We start from the raw sequence: 24,995 nt of genomic DNA, 5'->3' as shown, positions 1-24,995 counted from the left end.
TGCAACTGGGAAAAATAAAACAAAGTCCCAGACAAAGGAAATCCAATTGTCATGGCTGCTGCAGCAGGTCCAACACTCCCGTCTGTTATTAAAACCCTTAAAGTTTAACTTGCCAAGGTGAGGCAGGCAAACAACTGTTTGTGGATTCCTCAAAATGCCCAGCTGTAATTCTTGCGTGAGTTACCAAACACCAGGATTTTGCTTTTCTCAAAGTTTAAGCATAATTTCATTTTGGACATGTACTCAATACAGGAATTTACCAGTCGCTTTAGACCTATTCTGGTCCGTGAAAGCAAAACCATGTCATCCGCATAGAGAAGAATGGGCGTACTTAAGGCTTGGAGCTTTGGACTGTGAGCGTCCACCTGCTTTAGTAAGGGGGCAAGGTCATTAAGAAAAAGATTGAAAAGCGTAGGAGCAAGTACACAGCCCTGTTTTACTCCTCTGTTTATAATGACTGGTGCTGTTCCCAGGATGAATTCTTATTCGGCAGGTATTATTAGTATTATTTTGATCAGATAAAGTAATCTGGGTTCTAAGCCCATAGTCTCCAATTTGGTCCATAGTAACCTCCTGTCGATGGTATCAAAAGCAGCCTGGATATCCAGGAATATTTCTTTATTTCAGAAACAGGAAAGAGCTAGCTGGAATGGAGAAAACTGGGGTTTATATATTAACAGGCATCTAGTAGGGAGAAGATACATTTTGGCAGGAACCAATGGCATGTCTTCCCTCCAGTGGAAACCAATCCAGCAGAGGATCCAAATCCTGCTCCCTGAATCAGCAAATGATTGCTGTTCCCGCTGTAACTTGTACATTCAAATAAGGTCTGTGATGTCAGGGTTGAGCCAGATGAGGAGGAGTGGTGGCAAGCCCCCCCCCCCCGGTGAGGCTGCACCCACGGAAGAACCTGGGGAAATGGACTGGTGGCGGCACTCCTCGGAAGAGGAAGAGTCAGATGGAGAGGGGGAAAGACCAGAACAGGAGGAGGAAGTCGAGCCAGAATCAGGCCCTTGTGAGGAGAGAAACAGCCCTTCCCTCCTCCCTTCTCAGCTGTAGAGCGTAGAGCTGAGAGACGCAGGGAACAATTAGAGGCAGCTGCAACTCGTAAGAGACGTGGTTGCAGGCCAGCTACTTAACAAAGGCTGAATGCTCCCTTCACTAGCACCTGCAACTGACATGCTGAGTGCGTGGTTGCTCTTGCTCGTTCTGTTCCTGACTCCTGGCTTGCTCCTGACCCTCGGCTTGTTCCTGACTCCTGGCTTGTTCCTGACCCTTGGCTTGTTCCTGGTTCCTGACTTTTCCCTGACTGACTTGGCTGGTTCCTGACTTGGACTGTTCTGACTTCGGCTTCTCCTGACCCCATACTGATACCTGACTTCGGCTGGCTTCTGACCCGGACTGTTCGACCTTGGCTTATCTGACTGACTGCTGCGCTACAGCACGCCAACTTGTTGGCGCCCTAACAGATTGCAGGTGCTCTTCCAACCCCTTGCGCTGTGAGTATGATGGAACAAGGGGTGAGGGGATTCCGGCAACCCCTCCTACCTCTGCCCAAGCACAGATAGATGAGCTGCAGGGGACTGTTCAGCATTTGCAAGCCAACCTAGTGCTTCAAGGGCATATCCAGCAGTTAACTCTTGCCGTTAACAGCCATCAAGCGCAGCATGGTGGGCAGGAACCCCACCTCCTCAGCCACCCCCTGTGTTACCACCGGCAAAGTTCCGTGGGGACAGGCAAGAGTTCCCAGCTTTCAAGGCGCAGGCTATGATGTACATACGAGTGAGGGAAGCGGATTTGGGTCCCCGAGGCCAAAGTAGCATTCCTGGTTAGTTTGCTGGAAGGAACTGCCAGGCGTTGGGTGACGCCTATGTTGGTGGGGAACCACCCTCACTTGAAGGACTATGACCGGTTCCTGGAGGACCTGACAAACATGTTTGAGGATGGGCAGAGGAAAGCGGTCAACACCCAGAAGCTCTTGCAGCTCCAACAGGGCAACGGGACCTTGATGGACTATGTTACAGAGTTTTGCCTGCTCTCCCAGGAACTGGGTTGGAACGAGGAGGCCCTGTTAGCGCACTTCAAGGTGGGACTACATGACAGCATCCTGGATGAGATGGCCAGGGTGGGACCTCCTCAATCGCTGGATGGCGCCATCCAACTGAGTGCCCAGATTGACGAACGCTTGCAGGAGAGGAGGAGAGAGAGATGGGCAGTGGATAAACTGATGGGAAGGCGGGTACCTCTGCCCCTCGCGCTCCCCCCACCAGCTGGGACAGGACCCGCAGACCAACCGGTGGGAACCCATGCAACTGGGAGGAGTGCGGGGGCCACTAACCCAGGCTGAGAAGGAGCGCCGCCGCCGAAGAGACTTTGTTTGTACTGTGGCAAGGGAGACCACTTTTCGTAGCTGTCCAGCCAAAGGTGCTGCCAGCTCTTGTCCAGTAGCCATGGCAGGGGAAGGGTCTGGTACTGGCCCTCAGCCACAGGAAAACCCCAGCTCCCAGCTCTAGTAGAGGCCACAGGGCTAGGAAAGGTAGAGATCTTGAAACCGCAATGGCCTACCACTTCTCCTCCCCCGTTAGCTGTCCCAAGCCTGGCCTTGAACACAATTGAGACTCCCGATGGACGTCAGCTGCGATTGCATGCCTTAGTGGACTCCGGTGCTTCAACGATTTTCTGGATGAAGACTTAGCCCAGCAGCTAGGGCTGGGAACCCAAAAGCTGGAGGTCCCATTAGCCATCCACACCATTGATGGCCGACCTCTGCTCTCTGGTGCCGTTACCCATGTAACTGCACCATTGTTGCTGAGCTACTGGGACACCGAGCAGGCAGTCCTGTATCTAGCCAAGCTGTCTACATCCCGCTGGTACTGGGAATGCCATGGCTGACGCGACATGACCCTGTCATCGCATGGGGGCATCGCTCCCTTGTCTTCGGCTCGGCATATTGTCGGAATCATTGTCTGGAAGAGAGAGACGTCGTGCAGGGTACAGCTGCACAGGGCACGCAAGGGGGAACCCTCACAGGAGAAGAGAGTCAGTTACCAACACAGTATCGCTCCTTCCGAGACGTGTTTTCTGAAAGGGAGGCAGACCAGTTACCGCCCCATCGGCCGTATGATTGTAAAATTGACCTCCTTCCGGGCACGCAACTTCCTACGAGCCGGCTCTACCCAATGTCTGAAACGGAGCTGGCCACGTTGAGGGATTTCTTGGACAAAAATCTGGCGAGAGGGTTCATCCGGCCCTCAAAAGCGCCTGGGGGCGCACCTGCTGTGTGAAGAAGAAGGGCTCGTCCGAGTTGAGGCCTTGCATGGACTACAGGAAATTGAATCGCATTATTGCCCCCGTCCGTTACCCATTGCCGCTTATCGGCGAGTTACTAGAGAGGCTACGAGATGCAAGAATTTACACAAAATTGGACTTAAGGGGTGCCTATAATCTAATCCGTATACGGGAAGGGGATGAATGGAAAACCACGTTCAACACCCGATACGGCAGCTTCGAGCACCTGGTGATGCCTTTTGGAATACAGTCGGGGACGGCGACATTCCAGGCCTTCATAAACCACGTGTTGGCGGACTTTGTGGACCGGTTCGTAGTGGTCTATTTAGATGACATTCTAATCTATTCGGAGAGTCTGGCGCAACATGTACAGCATGTGCGGACCGTGCTGCAGAGGTTGCGGGAGCATCGCTTGTACGCGAAGTTGGAGAAGTGCAAATTTCACGTCTCCACGGTAGACTTCCTGGGTTATCGCCTGACTCCTGAGGGGGTAAGAATGGACCCAGCCAAGTGCAGAGTGTGCATCCAGGCCCCGAACAAAGAAGGACCTGCAACGGTTCCTAGGTTTCGCGAATTATTATAGGAAGTTCCTACCCATTACTCCCGGCTCACCATGCCCCTCACCGATTGCTTGAGGGGTAAGCAGCCGTTCCGGTGGACTGAGGAGGCGCAACAGGCGTTTGAACGCCTCAAGGTACTATTCTCGGCGGCGTACCTGGCCCATGCAGACCCCGGCGGCCTTTCGTGGTAGAGACTGATGCCTCTGACAGAGCCATTGGAGCAGTGTTGCTGCAAGCCGACAAGGAAGGGTTCTTGCGGCCTTGTGCGTTCCACTCCCGGAAGCTGAACGATTCGGAGAAGAACTACACGATCTGGGACAAAGAGTTGTTAGCCATCAAGGATGCCTTCGGCCTGGAGGCATTTCCTGGAGGCGCCCAGCACCTGGTAGAGGTCCGTACCGACCATCGTAACCTGGAATACTGGCAGACGGCTCGCCACCTCAATCAGAGACAGATCCGGTGGTCTCAATTCTTTTCGAGATTCAACTTTAGGGTGGTATACGTGCCAAGCAATCAAAATAGAGGAGCTGACGCCCTGTCCCGGAAGCCAGAATACGGGAATGCCAGTCCGACCCGGTATTGAGGCACATATTACAACCCCACCAGCTGCAGTTAGCCGCAGGGTCGACTGTGGCCATCCCTGAATTCCAACACCAAACAGCGGCCGACCCGTTCGCCAGGGATAAACTCGCAGCACTGAGAAAAGGTGACCCCGGGGCGAACTGTTTGCTGAAAAAAATGGACTACTCTACCGCGGAGAAGCGTATGTGCCGGACGGAGAACTGCGGGCGAAGGTATTACGCCAGTGTCATGACTGTCCGACGGCAGGGATTTCGGGCGATACAAGACACTGTATCATGTAACGCCCAATTTTGGTGGCCGCAAGTGCGAAGAGACGTCTGGGAGTACGTCAGAGCCTGTGAGACCTGCCAGCGGGCCAAGAGGCCACGAGAAGCGCCGGCAGGCCTACTGCAACCACTACCTACTCCAGAGGGACCGTGGGAGATGATAGCCATGGACTTTGTCACTGACCTTCCGGCATCACAACAACAGACGGTGGTCTGGGTGGTCGTAGACCTCTTCACCAAAATGGCCCATTTCGTGCCTTGCAAGGCACTGCCGACAGCCCAAGAAACAGCCCGGCTGTTTGTTGATCACATTTTCCGGCTGCATGGGCTGCCTCGTCGGATTGTGTCGGACAGGGGGGCCCAGTTCACTTCCCAGTTTTGGAAGACAGTCATGCAGTTGCTAAAGGTAGAGGTATGCCTGACTTCTGCACGACACCCCAGAGCAATGGAGAGGCAGAAAGGACCAATGCTACTCTGCAACAGTACCTGCGTTGCTACGTAAACTATCGACAGGATGACTGGGTGGCCTTACTACCCTTGGCAGAATTTGCGTATAACAATGCCTTGCACGCCTCCTCACAACAGACCCTTCTTTGCTAACTATGGGTTCCACCCGCGTGCCTTCCCGTCTCCGGAGACATTATTGCTGCTACCAGCCGCTGAGGAATTCGTGCAAGAGTTATCAGCAATACAAGGGCTGCTACGTGATCAGCTGGAGCGAGCCAAAGAGAACTATAAGAAAGCGGCAGACGTGCGCCACCAACCGGGCGCAGAACTCAAGGTGGGGGACAAGGTATGGCTGTCTACACGTGACCTGCCACAGAAGGGCCGGTGCAAGAAATTGGCTCCGCAAAGAGTCGGACCCTTTGAGATAGTGCAGCAGATTAACCCGTGGCCTTCCGGCTCCGCCTACCAGTTTGATGCGATTCATCCGGTGTTCCACCGTTCACTTTTATCGCCAGCAGTACCGGCACACCGATATCAACCGGTCAGGGAGACACCACCGCCCATCATGGTGGATGGGGAAGTGGAGTATGAAGTGGAGCAGATACTGGACTCCCGGTGGCGACGGCGGAAACTACAGTATCTTATTGCCTGGAAGGGGTATGGGCCAGAGGGGAATTCCTGGGAAAATGCAGAACATGTCCATGCCCCAACCTTACAGAAAGCCTTCCACGCTCAGTACCCAGAACGGCCCAAACCTCCGGATTGGGAGGAGGGGAACTACGCTGGAGAGGGGGGTGATGTCAGGGTTGAGCCAGATGAGGAGGAGTGGTGGCAAGCCCCCCCTGGTGAGGCTGCACCCACGGAAGAACCTGGGGAATGGGGAGTTCATACCTGGAGAAGACTGGTGGCGGCACTCCTCGGAAGAGGAAGAGTCAGATGGAGAGGGGGAAAGACCAGAACAGGAGGAGGAGGAAGTCGAGCCAGAATCAGGCCCTTGTGAGGAGAGAAACAGCCCTTCCCCTCCTCCCTTCTCAGCTGTAGAGCGTAGAGCTGAGAGACAGGGAACAATTAGAGGCAGCTGCAACTCGTAAGAGACGTGGTTGCAGGCCAGCTACTTAACAAAGGCTGAATGCTCCCTTCACTAGCACCTGCAACTGACATGCTGAGTGCGTGGTTGCTCTTGCTCGTTCTGTTCCTGACCCTCGGCTTGTTCCAACATACAAACATACAAATCCTTTATTCGACCGATAGTCAGAAAGAAGAAAAACATTTCTCAATACAAAATTATAGCACTAAAAACATCAGAGGGATACACAATTAAAAATAGGACAGCACTAGTAAACCTCATACAGATAACCCACATCGAGACATTCAATTTTGCGCTTCCGACACTTGAGCGCCAGGACCTCGGCTTGTTACTGACCCTCGGCTTGTTACTGACCCTCGGCTTGTTACTGACTCCTGGCTTGCTCCTGACCCTCGGCTTGTTCCTGACTCCTGGCTTGTTCCTGACCCTTGGCTTGTTCCTGGTTCCTGACTTTTCCCTGACTGACTTGGCTGGTTCCTGACTTGGACTGTTCTGACTTCGGCTTCTCCTGACCCCATACTGATACCTGACTTCGGCTGGCTTCTGACCCGGACTGTTCGACCTTGGCTTATCTGACTGACTGCTGCGCTACAGCACGCCAACTTGTTGGCGCCCTAACATGTAATACAACAAAATACACTATATAAACATCTTGACTGTTATTGCTTAATACACAACATTCACCAGGTTTTGGAAGAGAGCCAAAGTGTACTCATTGACTTGTATCCTTGGAAGCTTGGGTCTCGGTTCCTGGGGGGATGGACTGATTGGCTGTGCGGTCTTACTCGGTGGAAAGACAAACTTACAGTGTAGGGGGATGATCACTAAACATAGGATCACCTATGTAGAACTCAGCCACGTTGGATATCATTCCAGCGGGTAACAGAATATAGTCCACCACACTGTTTCCCTGAGGGGAGATATAGGTAAAATTCCCAGAGCCTTCCCATTCGGTTAGCCCATTGAGCCATGTCAGGGCCCTGGTGGTGGTCAGCTTAATAAGTCGCAGACCCGCCAGATTAATTACTGTATCCTGGGATCTGCGTTCCCAAAAACAGAAGTCTGGGAGAACAGAAGTGTCCAGGATCCCCCATGCTTTTGTATACACTTCCCACCCTTGGCCTAAATGGGCATTAAAGTCTCCAGTCAAAATAATAGGTAAGTCAGGGCTGATGAAGTCCAGATTCTCAAGCACGTGCATAAAAAGATCCCGTTGTAGGTTCTTGGCTGTGATGGTGGGAGTGGAAGGGATATACACATTGAACAAAAGCATTTCCTGGTTCTCCAGCACTATCTTTGTTACTAGTAATTTACAGCTAGCATTTGTCGACAGGATATGTTCACATTTTATATGGAGAGCCACTAGGGCAGGGGTCTGCAACCTTTAAGACAAAAAGAGCCACTTGGACCCGTTTCCGAAGGGGGAAAAAAAACTGGGAGCCGCAAAACCATTGCGACATTTAAAACAAATATAACACTGCATTTATTGTTTCTTACCTTAATGCTATATGTACAGGATTATAGGAAGAATGAAAAGCACAGAATTTGAAATTGTTTATTTTTTAAAAAAATTGTGAAAACAAGTCATAAAACAATTTCTGATTTATTTTCTCAAACAGAGCACGCGTTACCCCGGCTTTGCTCCAAACAAATCCACCCCCTCCCCCCAAAAGTTGTCATTTTACAAGCACCTGAAATCAGGTTTTGTTTTCGTTTTTTTAAGAGAAACCTCTTAAATCGCCAGGGGTTTTTTCTTTGTGGGGGGGGGGTGGGAGGCAGATGTGGGGAGGAGTTTGCAAAAGAGAAAATTGGGAAAGTTGCCATTTGGGGATCAAGAGGGAACAGAAGCATGTAAAAGTAAAAAGACAGCAGCTTTGGGAGGAGAAACCTTCGAAATCTTTTTTTTAAAAAAGGTTTGTGCGTGTTTCCTTTAAAGAAAGCCGGGGGGGGGGAGGCAACAGAACCTCCATTCAGAGAGAAAAGGCAGGAAAGATCTCTCTCGCAATGTTGCACAGCAGTGGTGGCGAACCTTTTAGAGACCGAGTGCCCAAACTGTAAACCAAAACCCACTTATTTATCACAAAGTGCCCAAACTTGTTGAGCTTTTTTTGGGGAGCTGCCGACCAAAGTTTTGGAGCTTTTTTGGGGGGGCCGCACAAAAGTTGCTTTGCTTTGGGGGGCGCCCCAAAGCTGCTGAGCTTTTTGGGGGGGGAGAGAACAGAAATAAATGACAAATAATACCTTCGCTAGAATTAGGGTTAGCATCCAGGATCCAGGAGGTCTCCAGGAATCCAAGTAAGTGGTGGTTTCGTTAGGCGGGAGGGCGTCGTGAGCTTCCACGGTCGGCAGTGGTGTGCGAGGGCGCAGGGCCCTGCCACTGCCTTGCTTGTTGTGGGGCTTCCCGCTGGGCCCGTCGGGCGGCTCTGCATCGACCGCACTGCGGCCTTTTCTTTTTGCCGCGGGCCTCCCTAGGTCCGGGAGGGCGGGGAAGGAGCCCAGCATCGGCTGCGCAGCGGCCTTTTTGCAGGTGTTGTCAGGTGTCCCGCTGGGTGTTTCTCGGGTGTTTCGGCGGTGGCGTTTGAAGGCGCTGGGGCCTGCCGCCACCGCCGCTCGTCGTCGGGCCTCCCGCTGGGCCCAGGAGGGCAGCGGGAGGCTCTGCATCGGCCGCGGTGCGGCCTTTTCCTTACCATGGCAGGCTGCGGGAGCCCCAGGATTGGGCCGCGTGACGGCCGAAGGGATGGCGGCAGGGCGCGATGCGCTGGGCCCTGCCGCTGCTACTGCTGCTCTTGGGGGCTTCCCGCTGGGCCTGGGTTCTCCACGATGGTGCTCCATTCTCTGTTCGCCCACCGAAAACTTTCCTCCTCCTCCACCACCGCCCCCCCTCTCCTGCCCTGCGCTCTGCCTTTGAGGAAAACAGACGGCGGGGGGGGGGGTTGAGCCTGAGGACATATGCACCCCAGCAACTTCCCAGAGTTACTTTTCCTGGTCAGTTTCATTTTCTTCCTCGCAGCTTCGGCAGCGTCAGAAAAAGAAAAAAATATATATAAGAAAGCTGCAGGGACGCCGGACGAGGGGCGGGGCCGAACCAAGCGAGATTTTGGCCTCAGCTTTTGAGCTGGCTCTGGCTGCGTCGCTGATCGCGGGGGTGGGGCCAGCTCCGAGAGTGTCACCCCCCCTCCCAGGGAAAGCTAGCTGAGCCGGCTGAGAGCCTGAGAGAGCAGTGGCCGCCGGGCCGATATAAAGCTAGCCACCGGTCGCACATTGGGCTCATGGATTGCGGCGCAGGCGGGCCACGGGCGCAGTGCCCCCACCATTTCCCCGCCCCGGAGCTGCGGCTGAGGTGTGAAAGAGCCACTTGCGGCTCCGGAGCCGCAGGTTGCCAACCCCCGCACTAGGGTTAGCAATCCACCTGAGGCCTACCTTTCTTGTGGCTTTTAGTTGCTGGAACAGAAAAGCAATTTAAACCTGGAAATTCAATATGATGTAATGACCAGGTTTCTTGTAAACAAAACTATATCGTGTGCCCTTATTAACTTTGTGAAACTCAGGAGGCACAGCTTAGGAAAACCACCCTGCCACGTTCCATGATACCACCTGCAGGAGAAGGATTTTGCACCAGGTTCCCGGCCGTGGCATCGAGTCAATCTAGGTGCATATTGGAAGGATGGCTGTCACCTGAAGCCCCGGATGGTTCCAGGTGTATTTCTTCCACTACCTCTGGGGCATCGATTGTTGGTGGTGGACCCTGGAGTCTTTGCTAAGATAACAGGGGGTCTTCCTCACTCTGCCCCGTGTAAGGGTTCTGACTGGCCTTGGGTTGCTGGGCACTGAAAAGCTTGTGGTTAGCTTGGATTGGAGGGCCAACAAGTTGATAGGCCAAGAGGGTCCTCAATGTCACTGTTGCAGATGTCAGGATGTCGGCATTTGCTTTAATACGAGAGACTTCACCAGACAGTACTAGGTTGTAAAGGTAGAAGATCAGCAACTGTATGTTGAGATGGAATTATTAGAGGATTAGAGTTTAACAGGTGTTGCGGCTCATGGCCTCGTATTGGGCTTGAAGCCTCCAATTCTGTATCGAGGCAATATGAAGATGAGAGCTAATTCACTTCGATGTTGCTTAGGTGGACCGTGGTGGGCATATCCTGTGAGGCGGCCAAAGAGTTAAGGGAGAGGGTGTAAAAAGTCAATTAAATCAGTTGTAAGCAGACTTGGATCCAATGCAGGGCTGTCCGAATCCTGTTGGGAAATAGCTTTGTCCGTGCGAGAGGGGCCTCGGCTCCAGCTCCCCATTCACTGGTTTCCTACGGCAGTCTGGCTTAGTGTCAGTGCGGGTGGCCCTTGTACTGATGGGTAACGGTTTACGGATTAGGTTAGTAAAACCCTTGTAAAGGAAATATGCCATTTCCTTGTGCAATTGTTTAATTTTAAAATTCTTGCAGGTAGGTGATTAGATCTAAGTTGGTAACCATACGCCTCAGGAAGGGCCCGGTGGGCAGCCATAGAATATCCACAATCTCAGATGTACGCAGAGTATGCCCCAACAGTTGGGACAGGGAGTTGGCAACTGAGTGTTTATCCACCCATTTGTTATAATTCAAGGGATGGTTACCCACTAGTACAGCAAGCTTACAAGGCTGGAGTTGTAAATTCAAATTTTGAGGTTGTTCGTCCAGGTACCATTCTTGTTGAACGGAGTCGGCCTGCAAACTTGAACGGAGGGGAGCAGGTTAGAAGCCCTTATCAAACTGGGGAACGCGGGGAGGGGCATTTGGCCAGACTAAGCACTTCTTCAAGCTTCGTTTCAATGCCATCCAGCCTTTGTACAGGTTGGTAATTTTATGCGTTATCAGTCCAGACTGGCAGGTTAACAGTTCCATCATCCCTCGGTCCGCAGTAACCTGGGCGGATAATTGTGGTATTTCAGGTGAAGTTGTTGAATTGGCTCAGAGGAGTATGCCTCCACTCTTGAACTCGGGGCTGACTGTGTCTCGCCCGCCATGCAGCCGGACTCCTCGTGAGTAGCACTAGAGGCTAGAGCAGCAAAACTGTTTGCAGTAGGAAAGTTGCTACAATCTCTGCCAGGTCATTGTTGGACAAAAAATCACTGATTTCATCTGTTTCTGGCAGTGTCCACAGCCTCACTGGAATGCTGCCTAATGCGCTTCTTCCCCCTCATGTCAGCACAATTGAAGAGGGGGAGAGGATCCCTCAATCCAGAGTGTCAGATCAGGGCAAGCCGCATTAATTAATGAGCGTAGTTCTCTTTAACAACTCACTCCTTAGCAGTCTTTATCTGTAACGTTGACTTGCTGATTTATAGGAGTAGTAAAACCATAAAACAATAAAAACAATTCTAAAACGCCGTTAAGGCTCTTAAAAACGTTGAAAAGAACTTAAAAAGGAAAAAAAGTTTAAAGAACTTTAAAAAAGGAGATAAGCATTACCGAATGCAAGTTGAGGCTGCTCTTCACGTCGCCATCCTTAGGATGCTCAGTTTTATATATGAAATGGCACTGTCAATTCATTTGTTGTGGGTTCTCTGCTGAAAGAACAGGGTTGGATTAATAGTTAGCCTAAGCACACTGCTGTGCAGGGTCAGACATAAGTGTGTGTGCAAAGAATGGATGCCTTCTGAGTTTTCACAAATGAAAATAGGATCATTCATATATTCTTGACTGACATTCTTCCACGTTAAACAGTGCCAAGGGATCTGTCAACCTATGTTATATTCATGCATTTGGCAGTGGCCTTTATTGCACTACCTTCTGAAGCAGGGAGCGCTACTATCAAAGAACATTTAATCTCATTTAATCTACTCCTAATCAGAAAACATGTCTACTGTTTTCCCTAGTGGTGAGTATAGCAGCTCTGTGGGCTGCATGAGTGTGTAATTTACACTGGGAAAACAGCATGGAGGGAAAGGGTTAAAAATATATTTGTGTATGTGGAGTGGGGGGGGGGAGAGGGTATTATTGCTTTTGTTTTTGTCCTTGTTTTTACCATGTGTTTTATGCTGTGAACTGCCCTGAGAACTATGGATGAAGAACAATATACAATTTGAGGGTGGTGATGGTGATGGTAATAATAATAATAATAATACCCTGCCCATCTGACTGGGTTTCCCCAGCCACTCTGAGCGGCTAGCTAGTTTTTCCCATGCTAACAGCTGAAACAAATTCAACAACATTTAGGGTCAAAATAGACCCTGTTGAGGTGCACTCCATTGTTTCTTGAGACAGGTGGATGCCAACAAGAGGGGGTCATTACCAGGCTGGCCTGGCTATTCCAGCAATTGAATCTATGCTGGATCCAAGAATTAGAAGCAGGGCTCAGACATACAGCCTACCCCCACCCCCAAACTCATAAAACTATATAACAAGGGGTTAAGTAGGGGGGGAGAGGATAAGATAAAAATCTTTGGGCCTGCAGCTATAATTTCTGAGGTATGGAAATTGTTGAACCTATAATTTATCAGCAAATTTCACACTTCTCATTTAGGACTGACAAATTATTTATTCAGGAATTTAAAAAAATAACCAGGAAATTAGCACTGCAAGCACAAAAACTCAGAAGGCTCCTATGTACCTTCCTGACATGCAGAAAGTCCCAGATTCAACCCCCAGCATCTGCAGGTAGGGCTATGAAAGCCTACCAATCTGAAACCCTGGAGAGCAGCTGCCAATCAGTGTAGACAATACTGAGCTAGATAGACTAGTGGTCTGACTTGGCATAAAGCAAATTCTGTTTCAAAAGGCATTAAAATCCTATGATAGAGCCAGGTCTCTCTGAATGCATTTATTTATTCATCACATTAATCAATCCTCTATTCTAGAATCATTGCATCTTAGCTTAATGAACACAATCAGTAGAATAGAATCATAGAGTTGGAAGAGACCACAAGGGCTTGTAATAATATCACAACACAGACGTCCCTCTTTGCATAGAATCATAGAGTTGGAAGAGACCACCAGGGCCATCCAGTCCAACCCCCTGCCAAGCAGGAAACACCATCAAAGCATTCCTGACAGATGGCTGTCAAGCCTCTGCTTAAAGACCTCCAAAGAAGGAGACTCCACCACACTCCTTGGCAGCAAATTCCACTGTCGAACAGCTCTTACTGTCAGGAAGTTCTTCCTAATGTTTAGGTGGAATCTTCTTTCTTGTAGTTTGAATCCATTGCTCCGTGTCTGCTTCTCTGGAGCAGCAGAAAACAACCTTTCACCCTCCTCTATATGACATCCTTTATATATCTGAACATGGCTATCATATCACCCCTTAACCTTCTCTTCTCCAGGCTAAACATACCCAGCTCCCTAAGCCGTTCCTCATAAGGCATTGTTTCCAGGCCTTTGACCATTTTGGTTGCCCTCTTCTGGACACGTTCCAGCTTGTCAGTATCCTTCTGGAACTGTGGTGCCCAGAACTGGACACAGTATTCCAGGTGAGGCCTGACCAGAGCAGAATATAGTGGTACTATTACTTCCCTTGATCTAGACAATATACTCCTATTGATGCAACCCAGAATTGCATTGGCTTTTTTAGCTGCTGCATCACACTGTTGACTCATGTCAAGTTTTTGGTCTACCAAGACTCCTAGATCCTTTTCACATGTACTGCTCTCAAGCCAGGTGTCACCCATCCTGTATTTGTGTCTTTCATTTTTTTTTGCCCAAGTGTAGTACTCAGGGGCGTTCTTAGCCCCTTGGCTGCCGAGGGCGGGAAGCCAAGAGGCACCCCTGGGGGCGGGGCATCACGGTGCGTACATGCGTCATGACGTCATGACGCACGTGACGCCCCGCCCCGGGGGTGCCGGGCGGCGGATTCGGGAGACTCCCGAAGCCTCCGCCCGGCAGCGGCACCCCTTCGTGCTGCGGCTGCTCGTGCCTGCGTGAGTAGCCGCTGCACGAAGGGGTGCTGGGCGGCGGATTCGGGAGTCTTTGTGGGTTGCAAAGACTCGCGAATCCGCCGCCCGGGCTCCCTTGGTGGAGCGCAAGTTGGGGCAGGGAGAGGGACGGGCCAGCGAGGAGGGGTGTCCCTCCTTGCTGGCCCGCCCCTCTCCATGCCCCGGCTCCGCAAGCCAGCCAGCAGCGGAGCTCAGCAAAGAGGCAAGGGGCGGGCCAGCGAGGAGGGGGTGGCCCGCCCCTTGCCTCCATGCCGAGCTGCGCCGCTGGAAGGGGGCTATTTTTGGCGCTGCTGGGACGGAGCCGCAGGGGTGGGCAGCGAGGGGGGGTGACTTTTGCAGTTGTGTGGGGTTCGTAGCAGAAAACCCCCGCATCCAGAAGCCATAAATCTTGGCCGGAATGGCGCCCAGCACGCTTCTGGTACGCAGCATAAAGTACTTTCAATTTCAGCAGAGTTGAAAAAACACGTAGCTCTTCTTGGAAGCACAAACCTGCTGCAAAGCATCTGGAATAAAGCAGTGTTTTTTAAGTTCATAAATTTGAGTAATGGCCATGTTTGGTGTTGTTGATATGTTGGCTTTAAAGCTTGAATATGCCTTCATAAGGGCTTCTTTGGCCATAATACAGTCAATGTCGAACCATGGGCGAGATACCGGAGCATCAATTTTGATGGTACGTGGGGCATCACAGCCTTTTTTTTTAAAATTTTTTTATTTTTTCAGTATAAGAAAAAAAGACAAACACATACACATAAAAAAACCATAATGAACATAATGAACAATTAAACAATAAAATACAGTAAACAAAGAAAAAAACTTATACCTACCTAAATACACACAAACTAACATTGATCCTTATCTCATTCATGTTTCAATCTTCATTCATTGGGGACCTCCCCCGCAATCTCGGCTGCATTCAATATCAGTATACTGTGGTAATTTTGTATCTTTTTCCCGTAAACATTAACTAAACTTCTTAAAATCTTTAAAACAATTAATCACATATATTTCATCACTTATACTACATATTCTAAAATTCTTAAACATTTAACTCAATCATAACATTACTTCTTATAGACAATTTTATCTAACATCAACTAGCTAAAGCCAATTAATCTAGCTAATTCTGCTCAAATATTCAGTTTTACACACTTATTTAAATAGTCTTTAAAATTCTTCCAATCCTGGCACACCTTCTCCTCCCTCTGGTCTCGGATTCTCGCGGTCAGTTCAGCAAGTTCCATAAAGTCCATCAGCTTCATCTGCCATTCTTCCACTGTCGGGGTCTCTTCACCTTTCCAGTTTCTTGTAAGTAGAATTCTAGCGGCTGTTGTGGCATACATAAAAAACACTCTATCCTGGCTGGGTATCTCACCATTAACCATGCTCAAAAGAAAAGCCTCTGGTTTCTTAATAAAGGTAACTTTCATTACCTTCTTGAGTTCATTATAAATCTCCCAGAAGGCCTTTACCTTTGGACATGTCCACCACACGTGGTAGAAGGTCCCTTCCACAGATTTGCATTTCCAACACACATTGCTTGTTGCAGGATATATCTTAGCTATCTTAACTGGTGTCAGATACCACCTGTATATCATTTTCATAATGTTTTCTCTTAATACACTACAAGCAGTAAATTTAACACCTTCTTTCCACAACCTCTCCCAGTCCTCCATCATAATATTATGTCCCACATCTTTTGCCCAATCAATCATCACTGACTTAACTAGTTCATCTTCTGTATGCCACTCTAGCAACAGATTATACATCCTGGAAAGGTTTTTAGAGTTCGGTTCTATTAACTCTGTTTCCAACTTTGACTTTTCAATTTGAAAACCAATTTTTTTGTCGGCTCTAAAAATTTCATAAATTTGACGATACTGCAGCCAGTCAGTGACTTTTTCAATCTCCTCATAGCTTTTCAGCTTAAATGTCTCACCTTCTTGCTGCAGTATATCTGCATATCTTGGCCATTTTGCAGGCATATTAGGTCTTTTGTAAGCCTTGGCCTCAACTGGTGAAATCCATCTAGGAGTCTTTCTCTCCAACAAGTCTTTGTTTCTCATCCAAACCTGATAAAGAGCTTTTCTAATTATATGATTCTTAAATGCTTTGTGGGCCTTTACCTTATCGTACCAAAGATAGGAGTGCCAACCAAATACATTATCAAAACCTTCCAGATCCAACACATCCGTGTTCTCTAGTTTAAACCAGTCCTTTAACCAGCAAAAGGCTGCTGCTTCAAAATAAATCCTTAAATCTGGCAGGCCAAAGCCTCCTCTCTTTTTAGAGTCCGTTAGAATTTTGAATTTAATTCTTGGCTTTTCCCCCTGCCAGATAAATTTCGTCAAATCCTTTTGCCAAGTCTTAAAGCAGTCTAATTTATCTAAAATTGGAATGGCTTGAAATAAAAACAACATCCTTGGTAACACATTTATTTTAACGGCAGCTATTCTGCCCAACAGTGAAAGATTTAATCTTGTCCATATCTCCAAGTCTCTCTTTATCTCGGTCCACACTTTTTCATAATTATCTTTATACAGGTTTAGATTTTTTGCAGTGAGATTAATACCTAGATATTTTACCTTCTTGACAAAATTAAGGCCAGTACATTCCTGTAATCTCTGCACCTGCTCCAACTTCATATTTTTTGTCATTACTTTGGTTTTTGTTTTGTTTAGCTTGAAACCGGCTACACGTCCAAACAGTTCAATTAATTCTAAAGCTTTGGGGACACTGCTTTCAGGTTCTTGTAGGGATAACATCAAGTCATCTGCAAAGGCACGTAGTTTGTATTCCTTCTCGCCCACCCTTATTCCTTTAATCTGTCTCTCCATTCGTATCATATTCAGAAGGACCTCAAGGACCGTAATAAACAATAAAGGGGAGATAGGGCACCCTTGTCTTGTTCCTTTCTCCACTCTGATTTCGTCCGATATCACACTATTTATTATAATTTTGGCTTTTTGGTCTGAATAAATGGCATTAATGCCATTAAAAAATCATTGTTCCACCGCCATCTTTTCTAGATTTTTCTTCATAAATGTCCAAGATACATTATCAAAGGCTTTTTCAGCATCTATAAACATTAATACTGCATCCGTATTGATATTTTTTTCCAATTTCTCTAAAATGTCCACAATAATTCTCGTATTGTTACTAATTTGTCTTCCAGGTAAAAACCCTGCTTGGTCTTTGTGGATGTAATCCTTCAGGACTCTTTTTAATCTCGTAGCCATGACATTCGCAGATATTTTATAATCCACATTTAAGAGCGAGATTGGTCGGTAGTTTTTCATCAATGTCTTATCTGTATCTGGTTTCAAAATCAGTGTGATATAGGCCTCCTTCCATGTCTCTGGTGCCCTACCTCCTTCTAGTATCTCGTTGCAAACTTCTTTTAAAGGCTGTGATAGCCAATCTTTTAAGGATTTGTAATACTTTGCGGTCAATCCATCTGGTCCTGGGGCCTTTCCTATCTGCATGTTGTTAATTGCCTCTTCAATTTCTTGAGTAGAAATCGGGTGGTTGAGCATATTTATCTTATCTTCTGGGACTTTGTGCAATCCAATTTTTTCCAGAAATTGGTCGATCTCTGATTCTTCTGTTTTATCTTCCTTATACAATTGCTTGTAGAATCTTTGAAAACACCATCTAATTTCCTCCGGGTTCTCCACACTTTTTCCATTAACCGTCAGATTGTTGATGATATTCATTTTATGTCTTTTTTTCAACTGCCAAGCTAGTAGTTTCCCGCATTTATTCGCCGATTCAAAGGTTCTTTGTTTCAGGACTTCCGGTTTGGTGCCGGTGATGGCGGACGGGAGCTGAAGAACATAATCCAGTAAGATCCTATGAAACCCTGGTGCGGGAACTACTACCCTGTTTAGGCTGTGATGCCCCCACTTCCGGTTTGGTGCCGGCTATGGCGGACGGGAGCTGAAGAGCTCCGGTTCCCCAGGAGGTGATAGGGGCTACCGTGTCTGCGCCGCGGGCCCCTTAAAGCCACGGGAAGAGCGTCCCGTGGACTCGTGTCTTGTGGGCTCCAGACGTGTCGCCCCCGCTCTCGATTGACCCTCGTAAGGGGGAAAATCGAGCGAGCGGGGCAACGGCACGGAGCTGAAGAGACGGCTGCCTCCGGGGAACAAAGCAGCGATTCCGGCAGATCTGAGCACCCAGCACTTCCTAATTAGCTTATGCAAAAGAAGCTCTGTAAGTACTGCGCTTGAATGGTTTAAAGGAATTAAAGATAAGACTCTAAACTTGTGGAGAGAACTTGGAAAGGAAGCCCGCTCTCTTTAGACTGCTTAACAGTGGAGGTAACAGCAAAGGAGCTAAGCCGCGACTAACGGAAAAAAGTTTACAAGTTTTGCGGAACTCTTTAAAAGTGGATTTAAAGTTGTAAACACTGTTTTAAAAGACTTAAGAATAAGGTTTTTGGCAAGAGAAGACACCGCTCGCCCTCTGGATTGGGATTCCGGGTCGGTAGCGGGCTGCGATATTATGTTGCCATTTGTTTTGTAACTGTTTTACCAGCGGAGACATTTTAACTTCTTTGCGGCTGGCTGCAGCCTTTGTTTGAACTTGGTGGATACACTGCAAGGAAAATAGCATAATACTGCTTGGGACTGATTTAAGGATTTACTTTCTCTGACTTTTCTTGACTTTTGAAGAACTTTCTAAATTATTGAAATTACAGCCTAAGGATTGAACTGTTGGTTGAAACTGTATGTGACTCCTGGCTCTGTTGTTCCTTTGTTCTCTGATAAGTCTGCTGGCCACCTGGTGTTGACGTGTGGAACTGTTGCCCTTCCCTGTGAATGTCTGAGACAGTCACAATAACAAAGGAGGTGACCTTGAAACACCAGCTGCAGGGTGTTTTGGACATGTATGATAGTACTAGATCTAAAAGAAAATCCTCTATAAGTTTAACTACACAGGAACAGATGGCAGCAGCTATTGAAAAACTAACTGCTAGCATTGCAGAGGTGACAGAAGGATTGAAAAAAGTATCCAAAGAAGTGAAGCAAACGCAGATTTCAGTGAATTCAACAGTAAATACTGCAACAGATAAACTACAAGCAGAAATTAAGGATTCCACCCCAAAATTGGAAAAATCCATTGGTGCAATTGAGGAAAGTGTCAAGAGAAATAGAGAAGAAATTGATAAGATTGGACAAGAGGTAACAGTTTTAAAGAAGGAAACAGAGGATTTTAAAGAGGTCAAGGAGAAAATAAGGACGGTGGAGGAGAAACTGGACAATATCGATTTGGAGAAAATTGAAAAAATTGGAACACAGCAGAAGAGTGTAGAAGAATCTCTTGCTTTTCTTCAACTTCAACAGAGGGAGGGGAACATCCGCTTAAGAGGCCTCCCAGAATTGGAACAAGACAGTCTGAAAGCATTTATAGTAAGTGAATTTTCAAAGCATTGGCATTTGGAGGAGGAAGATGTCTCAGCACTCATAGTGAAGGCCTTCAGATTCAGACCCAGAGGAAAGAAAGGAACCAAAGGAGTTAGTGACTGTTTGATTGTTCTAAACAACAAATACCAAAGAGACTACTTCTTGGACCTACACTACAAGAACAACCTAGTGGTACAGCAGAACAAAGTGATACTTTTTAAGGACATCCCCAAATATTTCTTGGACAGAAGAGTATTTTACAACGATTTGGCATCGGAACTAAGAAGAAGGAATATTCCTTTCAGCTGGGAATTTCCAGAGGGCCTCGCCTTTACATTTAAAGAAAAGAGGTTTAGGATAAAGTCCCCGGCTGACAAACAAAAATTTCTGGATAAACATCTGGAAGAGTTCAAGGGAACGGCACTAGATCCAGCAACATTATTTCAACTTCCAGGACTGTTCCCACCGCCAGGGACACCGAGACCAGACGATCCTAAGGATCCAGAAGAAGATAAGAAAGCGGAGGCAACTGGAGGAGTAGAATAGAAAATGGCCCTCAAATTGATGACATGGAATGTTCGGGGATTGAACCAGAGACCAAAGAGACGCAGAGTTTTTCATAATTTGGAAAAGAAGAATTTGGACATTGTATGTTTACAGGAGACACATGTAGTTCGACAACACAGAAGGATTTTGCAAAACAAGAAATTAGGCCAGGAATTTATTTCATCGGATAAAGTCAAGAAGAGAGGAGTGGTAATTTATGCTAAAGAAAAATTCAACCCAAGACAGTTGTTTAAAGATGATGAAGGGAGATACATTGCAATTGAAATTAAGGTACAAGGCGAAAAAATTTTGATTCTGGGACTTTATGCACCAAATGATGGTAAGTCAATTTTCTATAAAAAGATCCATGATCTGCTGTTGGACTATTTGGACTTAAAAATAATATGCCTCGGAGATTTTAATGGTGCAGTTTCCACATTAATGGACAGATCTCAAAGATCTAAAATAACAAATGACGGGAAACTGCCAAAAACGTTTTTTGAAATGGTAGACAACCTAAATTTGGTGGATGCTTGGAGACTAAGAAATCCTACTGAAACAGAGGCAACTTATTTCTCAGAACCTCAGTAGTCATGGTCGAGGATAGATTACATTTGGATTACAAATGAATTGGCACCAAAAATACAAAAAGCAGAAATTGGTCCAAAAACGTATTCAGACCACAACCCTGTACAAGTGAATTTAAGAATGATTTCCAAGGATTCTTTTAGATGGAGAATGGATGATGCATTAATGAGGGATACCAAGCTAGTGGAAAGAGTTGCAAAAAAGATCAAAGAATACTTCCAAATCAATTTAAATACTGAAGTGGATAAGAGAATTGTCTGGGATGCAAGTAAGGCGGTAATGAGGGGGATCCTCATAAGTGAAAAAGCAAAAAAGAAGAAACAACAAAACGCAGAAATAGAAAGACTCTTGAAACTAATCAAAGAAAAGGAAAAAGAACTAAGAGGTCACCCCAAAAACCAAAAAATTCAAAAAGAAATTAAATACTTGCAATCCCAGTATGCAAAAATTATGAATGAAGATCTGGAATGGAAATTAAAATTGTTGAAGCAAAGAACTTTTGAATCAGTGAATAAATGTGGAAAATTACTAGCTTGGCAGTTGAAAAAAAGGCAGAAAGCAAATATCATCAATTTGGTAGTAAATGGAAAAAGTGTCGAGAATCCAGAGGAAATCAGGTGGTGTTTCCAAAGATTTTATAAGCAACTGTACAAGGAAGACAAAATAGAAGAATCAGAGATAGATCAATTTCTGGAAAAAAATGGACTGCAAAAGATCCCAGAAGAAAAGATAAACATGCTCAACCACCCGATATCTACTCAAGAAATTGAAGAGGCAATCAACAATATGCAATTAGGAAAGGCCCCAGGACCAGTATTACAAATCGTTAAAAGACTGGTTGTCACAACCCCTAAAAGAAGTTTGCAATGAAATACTACAAGGAGGTAGGGCACCGGAGACATGGAAGGAAGCCTATATCACACTGATTTTGAAACCAGATTCAGATAAGACTTTGATGAAAAATTACCGTCCAATCTCACTTCTAAATGTGGATTATAAAATATTTGCAAATGTTCTGGCTACGAGATTAAAAAGAGTCCTGAAGGAATATATCCACAAAGATCAAGCAGGGTTTTTACCAGGAAGACAAATATGCAACAACAAGAGAATCATTGTGGATATTTTGGAGAAATTGGAAAAAAACATAAATACGGACGCAGCTCTAATGTTTATAGATGCTGAGAAAGCCTTTGATAATATATCATGGACTTTTATGAAGAAAAATCTAGAAAAGATGGCGGTGGGACAACGATTTTTAAATGGCATTAATGCTATTTACTCAGAACAAAAAGCCAAAATTATAATAAACAGTGTGATATCGGACGAAATTAGAGTTGAGAAAGGAACAAGACAAGGGTGCCCTATCTCCCCTTTGTTGTTTATCACGGTCCTTGAGGTCCTTCTAAATATGATACGAATGGAGAGACAGATCAAAGGAATAAGGGTGGGCGAGAAGGAATACAAATTACGTGCCTTCGCAGATGATTTGATGTTATCCCTACAAGAAACGGAAAGCAGTGTCCCCAAAGCTTTGGAATTAATTGAATATTTTGGGCGTGTAGCCGGCTTCAAATTAAATAAAATGAAAACCAAAGTATTGACAAAAAACATGAATTTGGAGCAGGTACAGAAGCTACAGGAAAATACTGGCCTCAACTTTGTCAAGAAAGTAAAATATCTAGGTATCAATCTTACAGCAAAAAATCTAAACCTGTATAAAGACAATTACGAAAAAGTGTGGACCGAGATAAAGAGAGACTTGGAGATATGGACAAGATTAAATCTTTCATTGATGGGCAGAATAGCTGCCGTTGAAATGAATGTGTTACCAAGGATGTTGTTTTTATTTCAAGCCATTCCAATTTTAGACAAGTTGGATTGTTTTAAGATATGGCAAAAGGACCTGACGAAATTTATCTGGCAGGGGAAGAAGCCAAGAATTAAATTCAAAATTCTTACAGACTCTAAAAAGAGAGGAGGCTGCGGCTTGCCAGACTTAAAACTTTACTTTGAAGCAGCGGCCTTTTGCTGGTTGAAGGATTGGTTTAAACTAGAGAACACTGATGTGTTGGATCTGGAAGGCTTTGATAACATATTTGGATGGCATGCCTATCTTTGGTATGATAAGGTAAAGGCCCACAAGGCTTTTAAAAATCATATAATAAGAAAAGCTCTTTATCAGGTTTGGATGAGAAACAAGGACTTGCTAGAGAGGAAGACCCCTAGATGGATTTCACCGGTAGAGGCCAAGGCGTATAAAAGACCGAATATGCCTGCAAAATGGCCAAGATATGTAGATATACTGCAGCAAGAAGGTGAGGCATTCAAGCTGAAAAGTTATGAGCAAATTGAAAAAGTCACCGACTGGCTGCAGTATCGTCAAATTTATGAAACTTTTAGAGCCGACAAGAAGATTGGTTTTCAAATAGAAAAGTCAAAGCTGGAAACAGAATTAATTGAACCGAACTCTAAAAACCTTTCCAGAATGTATAATTTGTTGCTAGAGTGGCATACAAAAGATGAATTGGTTAAATCTGTAATGATTGATTGGGCAAAAGATGTGGGTCATAACATCATGATGGAGGACTGGGAGAGGTTGTGGAAGGAAGGTGTTAAATTTACTGCATGTATTGCATTAAGAGAAAACATAATGAAAATGATATATAGATGGTATCTAACACCAGTTAAGATAGCAAAGATATATTCTGCAACAAGCAATGTGTGTTGGAAGTGTAAATCTGTGGAAGGCACCTTCCACCATATGTGGTGGACATGCCCAAAGGTAAAGGCTTTCTGGGAAAAGATTTACAATGAACTTAAGAAGGTAATGAAAATTACCTTCACAAAGAAGCCAGAAAGTTGAAGAAAAGCAAGAGATTCTTCCACGTTCTTCTGCTGTGTTCCAATCTTTTCAATTTTCTCCAAATCAATATTGTCCAGTTTTGCCTCCACCGTTTTTATTTTTTCCTTTACCTCTTTAAATTCCTCTGTTTCCTTCTTTAAAACTGTCACCTCCTGTCCAATCTTATCAATTTCTTCTCTATTCCTCTTGACAATTTCCTCAATTGCACCAATGGATTTTTCCAATTTTTGGGTGGAGTCCTTAATTTCAGCTTGTAGTTTTTCAGTTGCAGAATTTACTGTTGTATTTACAGAAATCTGCGTTTGCTTCACTTCTTCTTGTACTTTTTTCAATCCTTCTGTCACCTCTGCAAAGCTGGCAGTTAGTTTCTCTATAGCCGCAGCCATCTGTTCCTGTGTAGTTATAGTTATTGAAGATTTTCTTTTGGCTCTAGTGCTCTCATGCATATCCAAAACACCCTGCAGCTGGTGTTTCAAGGTCACCTCCTTTGTTATTGTAACAGTCTCAGACATTCACAGGGAAAGACAACAGTTCCACCAATTGACACCAGGTGGCCAGCTTACTGGTCAGAGAACAAAGGGACAACAGAGCCAGGAGTCCCAAGCAGTTTCAACCAACACTTCAAAACTTAGGCTTAAATTTCAAAAGTTTTCCACACTTTTAAAAAGTTTTAAAAAGTTTTTAAAGTTCACCAAAAGTCAAGAAAAGTCAGAGAATTTTAATCCTTTAGTCAGTCCAAGGCAGTACTTTACTGTTAACCCTGCAGTGTAACCACCATGTTCGAAACAAAGACTGCAGCCGGCTACAAAAAAGTTAAAATGTCTCCGCTGGAAAACAGTTACAAAATGAATGGCAACAATGTTTTGCAGCCTGCTACCGACCCGGAATCCTAATCCTGAGGGCGAGCAGTGTCTTCTTTTGCCAAATTTAAGTCTTTTAAAACAGTTCTAATATCTTTTAAACCACTTTTAGAAAGTTCGGCAGAAGTAGCAAAACTTTTTCCCGTTAGTCGCGGCTTAGCTCCTTTGCCGTTACCTGCCTTATTAAGCAGTCCAAAGAGAGCGGGCTTCCTTTTCGGAGTCTCTCCGCAAGTCCAAAACTTTTTCCTTAACTTCCAAGCAATTAATTAAGTACGTTACTTACAGAGCTTCTTTGCATAAGCTTATTAGGAAGTGCTGGGTGCTCAGATCTGCCGGAATCGCTGCTTTGTTCCCCGGAGGCAGCCGTCTCTTCAGCTCCGTGCCGTTGCCCCGCTCGCTCGATTTTCCCCCTTACGAGGGTCAATCGAGAGCGGGGGCGACACGTCTGGAGCCCACAAGACACGAGTCCACGGGACGCTCTTCCCGTGGCTTTAAGGGGCCCGCGGCGCAGACACGGTAGCCCCTATCACCTCCTGGGGAACCGGAGCTCTTCAGCTCCCGTCCGCCATAGCCGGCACCAAACCGGAAGTGGGGGCATCA

Source organism: Lacerta agilis, chromosome W (assembly GCF_009819535.1).
Source record: "Lacerta agilis isolate rLacAgi1 chromosome W, rLacAgi1.pri, whole genome shotgun sequence".
In the NCBI taxonomy this organism is placed as follows: Eukaryota; Metazoa; Chordata; class Lepidosauria; order Squamata; family Lacertidae; genus Lacerta; species Lacerta agilis.
This window is presented reverse-complemented; position numbering follows the sequence as displayed.